Source organism: Solanum lycopersicum, chromosome 11, assembly GCF_036512215.1.
Source record: "Solanum lycopersicum chromosome 11, SLM_r2.1".
NCBI lineage: Eukaryota > Viridiplantae > Streptophyta > Magnoliopsida > Solanales > Solanaceae > Solanum > Solanum lycopersicum.
In genome coordinates, this window is record NC_090810.1 from 27,445,831 (window position 1) to 27,454,839 (window position 9,009).

The following is a 9,009-nucleotide window of genomic DNA, read 5'->3' on the forward strand; positions in this document are numbered from 1 at the left end:
CGTCTCTAAAGTTTCAATGTGTGGGAACAAGTGTTGCTTCACCTATTCGTCTTATGTTTGTGATACTAGTGATGTTATCGCTCCTTTAGATCCCATTCCAATGATGCAAGATTTTTTTAGGGTATTTTATGTGAGTGTGATATAAAAGTTAGTATTGACTTATATTTAGACACTTGATCTATTTCTATTATTTCTTATTGGAATACTCCAGTGAATTTGAAAGAATGTAATAAGATCGTAACAAGACTTGTTGAGTACAAAATTTTGTTGGATCAAGTATACTTTTATTGGGTGTTTCTATTATATTGGGATTCCTCTTTTATTATTTTCATCGAGGATATATTGGTATACTCCCATAGCAGGAAGGATCACCAACATTATTTGAGGATGGTTCTAAAAAATCATGAAAAAAAATAAAGCTCTATACATTTTTTTGCGTGGGTTTCGATTAGTTTTGTGGCATGGTTGAAAGTGTAGTGATCAAGAAATGTATTATGAGGGATCCCAAGAGAATAGAGGTGGTTCGAAATTGGGTCTGACCTATTTTAGTTACGATATTTAGAGTTCTTAGGCCTAGTTGGTTAGTATCGATGGTGCTCTCATTCATTACACATGTATTTGATAGATTAACCTAAAAGTAAGTGGTTCTTCAATGGTTTAATGTGTGTGAGGTGTGCTTTCTAAAACTTAATGTTGGTCTATTTCCCATGTTCCATCCAAAGGGTTCATGGCTTAATCCTACATAAAAAGGTTTAGAATTACTCTTTATTTGGTTTTATATTCTATTAGGAAATGGATTGAAATTGTAATCTTATTTGTAGTTTGTTTTGATTTGTAGGGAAAAGCACAACTCTATAAATAGAGGAGGGTTTTGGGAGAATAATTCAATTACTAATTACTATTTTCTTTGAAGGACATTAGGACATAAGAGAGGTTTTTGAGAGAGCTTTCAACAAGAGAGAAGAGAGAAGAATTTTTTTTGTTTTGCTACAGTCTTTTTCTCCGACTAGCAACCTTCATATCGTGTTTCTCAATTAACTAAGCATTGGATTGATCTAAAAATTGTACTGAGTGTTCCCGACATCGTGTTGGTTGATTTGAATGGTGGAGATCAGATTCAGAGGTCATAAACATAATATTTTAGGTCCCGAATAGCTGCTGCGTTTGGGTGGTATTTCTTTCTATTTATCTTTTAGATAGGTATTAATGTAGAAAGGTAAGTGATATCTTATTCTATGAGGTAGTTGAAACTGATTAACAAGAAGGATTATCATATCCATAATTTGGAGTTGGTAGTTGTAGTATTCACATTAAGGTTTTGAGGGTATTACTTTCATGGTGTGTATTGTGAGGGGTTGGAGGATCATGATAGTCTCTAATATATATATTTTTCAATCAGAGAAATATCATTTGAGACAGTGAAGATGTTTTAGTTGCTCAAGGACTATGACATCAATATCTTTTAGTATATGAATAAAACAAATGTGGCAGTAGATTTATCAAGTGGAAATATGATGCGAATAAGAAATTTAGCTTTATTACAAGTGATTTGAGCTTTATTTGACTAGGAATATTCAATCATTAGCCAATATCTTTGTGAGACTTCATATTTCAAATCTAATAGAGTTGTGTAATACATGTAGGCGGGGTCATCCTTATTGTATCAATCCGGTCTTAATAGTTTGATGATGGAGATTTATTTAGTATTTGAGACAAGGTGTCACAAGAAAAAGAAAAAAGGAAATTCTTGACGGTAAGAGAGTTTTTGAGTTCTTTAGATAGGTTTACTAGAATAGTCATGGATGATGCCCATAATTCAAGGTATACAATTCATCCAAGAACTATTAGTATGTATCTTTTATCAACAAAGGATATATGAACACCAAAAATCTTGAGATGTTACTGAAGGGACACCCATACTAGAGTAGAAGTGGGAAATGATTCTACGAACTTGTGGTAGGATTTTCCACAAACCCTGGGTAAGGGTTGATGTTATTGGGGTCAGTGGGGATCGATTGAGCAAGTCTCCATATATCTTTTTGATTTAGACTATTTATAAGTTAGAGAAGTTAGTTCAGTTTTACGATTGGGAGATAGTTTAATTACATGATGTTTTCATTATCTATTATTTTATATCGAGGCATATAATTTGTATCTCACTTGTGGTGTTCTGTGTGGTTGTAGTTGAGACTCGGGTGGATCTTAGTACATCCTTACATACACAGTGATAGATAGTCTGATCAGACTACTGAGGTCCTTAAGAACATGTTGTAGGCGTATGTGATCACTTTGATGGCTATTGGGGATAAATATTTGCTTTTAGTGGAGTTGCATACAACAACATTTATCTTATATATTAAGTTGGCTCCATTTTAGGCATTGTATGGTAGGAGACATGGATCTTCTGTTGGTTGGTTCGGATGTATTTGACGCTAGTTATAGGGCATATATTTGTACATATAGAGACTGCTTGGACAAGGTCATGTTGACTCATGATAGGTTTCTGAAGGCTTAGGATATTAAAATGTGTTATGCAGATTGAAAAGTTCGGGATTCGGAGTTCACAATTGAAGACCAAATTTTATTAAGGTGTAACTCTCAAAAGGTGTGATGAGATTTGTAAAGATAGATAAATTGAGTTGTGGTATATTAGCCTTCTTGAGATTGTTCAGAGTATATGTGAGGTGGCTTATGAAAAGCTTTGCCACCTACCTTGTTGAGTGTTCACACTATATTTCATATCTTATTGCTAAAGAATTACCATCAAGGTGGTGCTCATGTGATTTAATGAGATTAGGTATTACTTGATAAGAATTTGACTTTTAAGGAGGGAGCAACAACTATCTTTGATAGATAAATGTGAAAATTGAGGTCGAAGGAAATAGCTTTGGTAAAAGCTTAATGGAATAATTGTGTGATTGAAAAAGCTACCTGATAGATGGGGTAAAAAGATGTGGATCAAATATCTGCAACGTTTTGAGTGTTCATAAACTTTCTATTCTGTTACCGTTCGAGGACGAACGTTTATTTTAGTGGTAGATGATGTAACGGGCCGCTTGATCGTTTTGAGAACTAGGACTATTTTGAATCTTTTCAAAAAATTAAAGGGGTATTTTAAACTATTTGGTAACTACAAGCATCTAGTTAACAAATTTTTGTTAAATGAGTATTATAGTTTAATAGTTAGTGGGTCACATCATTAATTAATAGTTACCACTTACCCATGTATTGACTTTAAGTTAAGGGAAATTTACACTTTACTACCTAATTATATTTATGGGAAAAAGGGGGAAAGAAGAAAAAGAGAAAAACAAAAGGAATAGAGGAGAAACTCTCCAGCGGCAACAAACAGGAAGGACAAAAGCAATAAAATTTGGATCTTTAGGTAAGGTAAGTAAATAATAATTTTTGCTTAACTTAAATTTTATACGGAAATTTTGGAGTATATTGAGAAGTAGGTAATGTGTGACTTCACTTTGTGAATTCCTAATCACTAGGATTTGTTTTTTTACATTAAATTGCTAATAATTTTCTAATGACCGCTAAGGTTTAGTCTTAATTTATTTATAGATCTGCCAGTGATTTGCTAATGATTGACTTAGGTAGTAATATGTGAAATTTAGAATTTTACCACTACACCATTTTAGGTTTACAACAACACATATTCTGGAAAACGTTTATAAAGTGTTGCCTCAAGTTGTTTTGGGATTGCTTTTAAAGCGTAGCCAAATATTTTAACTTTTAGCTACAATAATATTGAAAACACTTCAAAAATGTAGTCTTTAATGGTATTAGCTACACTTTATAAGTGTTGTTACAATTTGATATAATTTACAAGACCTATTTACATATATGGCCACTTAAAATGTCATATTTTTATAATTGTAAAACAACACATTACAAGTATAGCCATAAAATTTTCACGAAAATTTTATATTTCCTCCAACATTTTTTACTCTCCCTCCCCTTTTTAAGAAAACAAAATAATAATCCATAAAACATTAAAACATTGTTTCCCCTAATCAGGAAAACTCATTTCTCTGATGAATTGAAAAGCGCTCCTTTCTCTGATGAACTGAAGAGAAAACAGTCTTCTCTGATGAACACACTTTTCTCAGAAGCTAAGTCCAAAGAACTGATCAAGCGATGAAGCTAAGTCTCTCCGTCACAAATGAACTGAAGATAAGTATCTCCGCAGGATTTTTTCTCATATTTCTTGCTGAAGAACACGATGACTCACAGGTTTCTCGCTGAAGAACGCGATCTATGTTATATTTCTCGGCGAAGAACACGATTTTGTTGGAATAGGGTTTATTAGGCTAGAAATTATATCTTTGAAAGTCTAAATTTTAGCTTTAGGGTTTTGACATTCTTGTGTTTTTATCCAATTTTTGAGATTCTAGCTCGTATTTTAGCTTTATTAATTGGAGATTAAACCGAGTAACTATAGGGTCTTGTTAATCGAATCATATCAATTTCATTCCATAAAATCATTAGTTTTTTTATAGCGAAACAGAATTGTGGAGCAAAGCATTGTCGTGTTTCTGAACCTTGTTTCTGTGGGTTATAGTGTAAATTTTACTTTGGCTTGGAATGATATTATGTTGAGTAGATAGGTCTGCATATTGTTAAGCTAATTTATATCTGATAATATCTTTATATGTATTATTCTATGGCAGATGGATCTGATAGCTAAGTTAACCATAAAAATATCGTGGATTACAAGGACATTTTGGTAGAGAAGGTATTATGTTATTTAGTTAATAGAACATGATTTGGAACTGAAATGATTATCCTTGACTTGAGAAAACTTCAATATCGAGTTGCCTCAAAACATGATTAATTTTGTTTTTCTTTAAGGGGAACTGGATATGCAGCGTTACCAACTATTGTAAAGGTGGAGATATGAGAGTGTTTATCCTAAGCTTGCAAGCATTTCTATACTTATTGACATATGAACTTGTTCTATTTCTAATTACTTATATTAATGGGGACACTTCGGTAGTTTAGCCTGATTCCTCCAGGTGCTGGTGGGATATTTACACATTCTTTTGCTAGTGTTGCATTCTGGTTAAAGGTTTCTTTTCATTCACCCTTCTTTGAGATAAACTATCTAATTATTGAAGTAAAGTTCACTGAATTTGTATTTATTCCCCATAAGTTAATTTTGTATACTGATGTCAGGTTAGGGAGGTTGGCCAGTATGGTGATGGAATTTAATCCCTCATTAATAATGTTGAGAGTTTCTTTGCTTAGGGAAAACTATAAGAAGTTTGTGATGCCCTTGAGAATGGTTTAAAGGACACTCATGCAGCAACAATCATTGATGATTGTGTTATGCGTGCTAGGAACACAGCTATAACCGAGCAAACACTAACCTTGCTGCAAGCTTATGCAGCAGTATTAGCACTTGAAACAATGATCAATTATAGCAATCAAATGTCCAGTTTACACTACTTCTGCTGTCGTTTGTATGTATGCCCTGGTGGAGATTTAAGTTTTTCAATCAGTTACTTGTTATCTCGTCTGATGAACGCAACTTTTTAAATCAAGGAGATCTGATGTGTAAGTTGTCTGTTAGTTTTTTTCAGCTCAAATTAGACTGAGAATAATAATGTGAACCAGAACAAGGATCACAAGCAAAAAAATGAATACAACACATTGTTTCCTAACAGAAGTACAAGATGAGACAAAGACCGACAATGCTGTGTTACCAAGTTTTTCAAGAATTTCTAGCACTATATTATAGCATTTTGCAGCAGCTATATAAACTGATCTTATAACTTGTGCACTGATTTAATAACCTGCAGACACACAATCCTAGAAGGAAACCTGGAGCCACAACTACGCACACAAATCAGCAACCAAATCAGGAGAAGACAAATGAAAGTTTTGCTAGCATAAGAAGTAAATTGAGCCACTTCCCCAAGGTCATAATTAACAAGACCTGATCTCTTTAATCTTCTCCTGATTTGGTTGTTGATTTTTGTGTGTAGTTGTGTCTCCAGCTTCCCTGCTAGGATCTTGTATTGGTTATAGGATCAATTTATTCGTTCTTTTTTCTGGCCTAAATAAATACCTGATATCTGCTATTTTCTATACAGAAAAGAAAGAATGTTTATCCTAGAATTGCGTAGTTTAGAGGCTTTTTTTTTTTATTCTTTTCTTGACTGAGCCTTGATGATTATCCTTCCCTACTTTGTTTTCATTTATTTACTGAAAAGTTTTGTTCTGTCCCATGGTATTGACATTTTTTTCCTTTTCTTATAAGGTTATGCATGATAATTTTTACCACATGCATCAGATAGAGAAGGTAATGATCTTTTACCATCATATTGCCCCCCACCCCCTACCCCCCCACTCCCACCCCGTTAGTTTTATCACCAACATATCTTGTGAATTTCTTGTTACATAGTATACAAATTGAGTTTTTTTGTTCTTTGTCTGCAATGCTAGTACGATCATCTAGAGTTTCCTAGAGTTGAACCTTGCACATTTATCGATAAGTTTTCTACTTCATCTAAACTTATCAAGAGATTGTAGTACTTATTTTTACCATGTGAGATGATTCAGCACGAATGCCCAATTTGATATAGTTTGTTAACATGGAAGAAGAAATGTTAAGCGTAGAGCTGGAGAGCAAGAAGAAGAAGCTTGATTCTTGGGGCAGAGAACTGAATAAACGTGAAGCCTTAACTGAGCGAGAAAAGAAAAAGCTTGAAGAGGAGAAAAAACAGGTATCAAATTCCAGCATGAGTTAAAACTATATATAAATATTTCTCTTATCATGATAAAGCCGTGGTGGATTACATTATTTTGGCGCTCCATTTTGCCTATATTATGTGGATACTGGGTAGGATGTAACTATCAAGCTTCTGGACCCCTAACTCTTTCGAACTATAAAGTGTTGAGCTTTATTTTGTTGATTCAAAATGATGTGAGAAATTTAGCACTTCAAATGGCCTCTGTGGAAAAAAGAATGGCTTATGGGAATGTCTTAAAGACTTGTCGAAAAACAAAAGGTATATTTCAATGGTATTGTTTCATTTAAAGTTAGCGATTTCCCTCTTTCAGCTGACAAGAACTTTAATTTTGTACGTTGTTGCTGGCAGTTTCTGTATATAACAGATTTTGTGTTATGGGCTACTTATAACATCATCAGCTATGATTCAAGTTCTTTAAGTTGCTTGTTATAAAGCTTCTATATTAATTGATTTAAGCATGCTATGTGTACCATACTCAGATATGATTCAAGTCCTCTTAGTTGCTTGCGTCGTAGTTTCTGTGTGTTAACTGCTTTTTTACATGCAATGTAGGCTTTTGTTAACATCTTCGATTGTGATTCAATTCCATTAAATTGTTTGTGTAAGCTTTTGCTTGACTTGCCTTGATATTTATTAGTATTATCAAGTATGTATAATCCTTAGAATTAACTCTAATTTTTTGTAAACTAATCCTTGATTGGTAATAGAAAGTTCCACTAGTTGGCTATGTTTTATTTTGAATGCCTTGTGTAGAGCTTCTTAGCTTTTTAAACTGTATTGGTTAGTACTATGACTACATACTTCTTATCAAGTATTTGTTGCTTATACAATACCTCAACGACGACTCTTTACATCTCATGTTCCACTATAGCTTTGAAAATTAAATCTATGAAGCTTTAAACTTTTTGGTGTGATCGACTATCTATTAATATTGCTATTTCAAGTTTATAGCTATGTTTCACTAAACTATATGGAATAACAATCTGAGATCAATGACAATATGAGAGGTGTACTAATAGACTGGATCATTGAGTTAAATCTAATATTTGGAACTAATCAGAATTAATTAAGGTATACATTCCATTATTATGTTAATTAACTTGCTTATAATGATATTCTAATAAACCAGCAGGTACATGACAAGTTAGAGCTCAAGCAAGAGACATTATTCCTTGCTGTTAATTCGTTAGACAGATTTCTGGAAAAACAAGTTGCCAAAAACAAGCTGCAGCTTGTTTGTCTTGTTACCTTTCTAATAGCGAGCAAATACGAAGAAATTTTGCCTCTTGTGCACGGATTGTGATTATTTCATATGAAATCTTCACAAGAAAAGACATTCTTGAAATGGTAAAATACTCATGGCAATTATTTCAGCTACTTTGATATTTAAATTTATTCCTGATTAATTTTACTGTAGGAGAAATTGATGCTCATCACATTGCATTACACTTTGTCTTTTCCAACTCCAATCTGTTTTTATGAGAAGATTTCTCAAGCCTGCTCAAGTATTACTTCTGGGAACAAAAATAATTGTGACGATTGTCTTCAAGTGTCTAGCTATATAGTCAATTTCTTTTTAGTCATACAAAATATACATACCAGAATTGTCTTTTGTGATGAGTATGAGGGACATAGAAAGACTAAATATTGCGATTTTACAGTAAATACTCTCCAATTTTTCACTTCTACAGCTTTATTGTTATGAATTAGCTTGGCTTACTGTGAATTTTAACCATGTTAAATAGCCAATTTATATCACTAACTTATAATTTTATTTCGAATGTGCAGGAAAATGCCAGTAATTGAATTTGAGTTGTGGACAAAAGTAATCTCGATCTATTGTAGTGAACGATGAAGAGTTTTTGTACTATTATTATATATTATTAAATGCATTTGATTTTGTGGAATTCATTAAAACTAGTTGTACAATACATGTTTCTCGAAATTTATCTGAAATATATCCTTTGATTTAATTATCAGTTAATTTTGTGCTTTATATCACTTGTATATTTAATTTTGGAATTATTGAATATATGCAAATAAAAATTATTATTCTGATAAGTAAAAATTGTGGCTACAAAATTCTACAAAATTTCACCACACTTCAGAAGTGTTGTTGTAGAACGTCTAAGAAAAGTTAAAGTTTATAAGTATTGTTATAGATGAGATATAAAAGGTAACACTTTTTAAATATGATCAATAATAAAGCAAATACAACACTTCTAAGCGTAGCTGCAAAAATGTA

The 9,009-nt window shown here is 32.6% G+C and overlaps 1 long non-coding RNA gene across 8 annotated transcripts; it reads left to right on the plus strand.

The window, feature by feature from the left end:
* Nucleotides 1-3,972: 3,972 nt before the first annotated feature.
* LOC101251842 (G2/mitotic-specific cyclin-2) lies at nucleotides 3,973-8,743 on the plus strand. 8 transcript variants are annotated; one of them, XR_011212614.1, is made up of 6 exons: nucleotides 3,973-4,744; nucleotides 5,811-5,930; nucleotides 6,272-6,313; nucleotides 6,574-6,737; nucleotides 7,894-8,111; nucleotides 8,553-8,743. It is a non-coding gene; the product is annotated as a G2/mitotic-specific cyclin-2 (long non-coding RNA). The 8 variants fall into 8 exon arrangements; XR_011212617.1 differs by lacking the exon at nucleotides 5,811-5,930 and having other exon boundaries at nucleotides 4,012-4,242; nucleotides 4,680-4,744; XR_011212616.1 differs by having other exon boundaries at nucleotides 4,075-4,242; nucleotides 4,680-4,744; nucleotides 6,272-6,737.
* The last annotated feature ends 266 nt before the right edge of the window (nucleotides 8,744-9,009 follow it).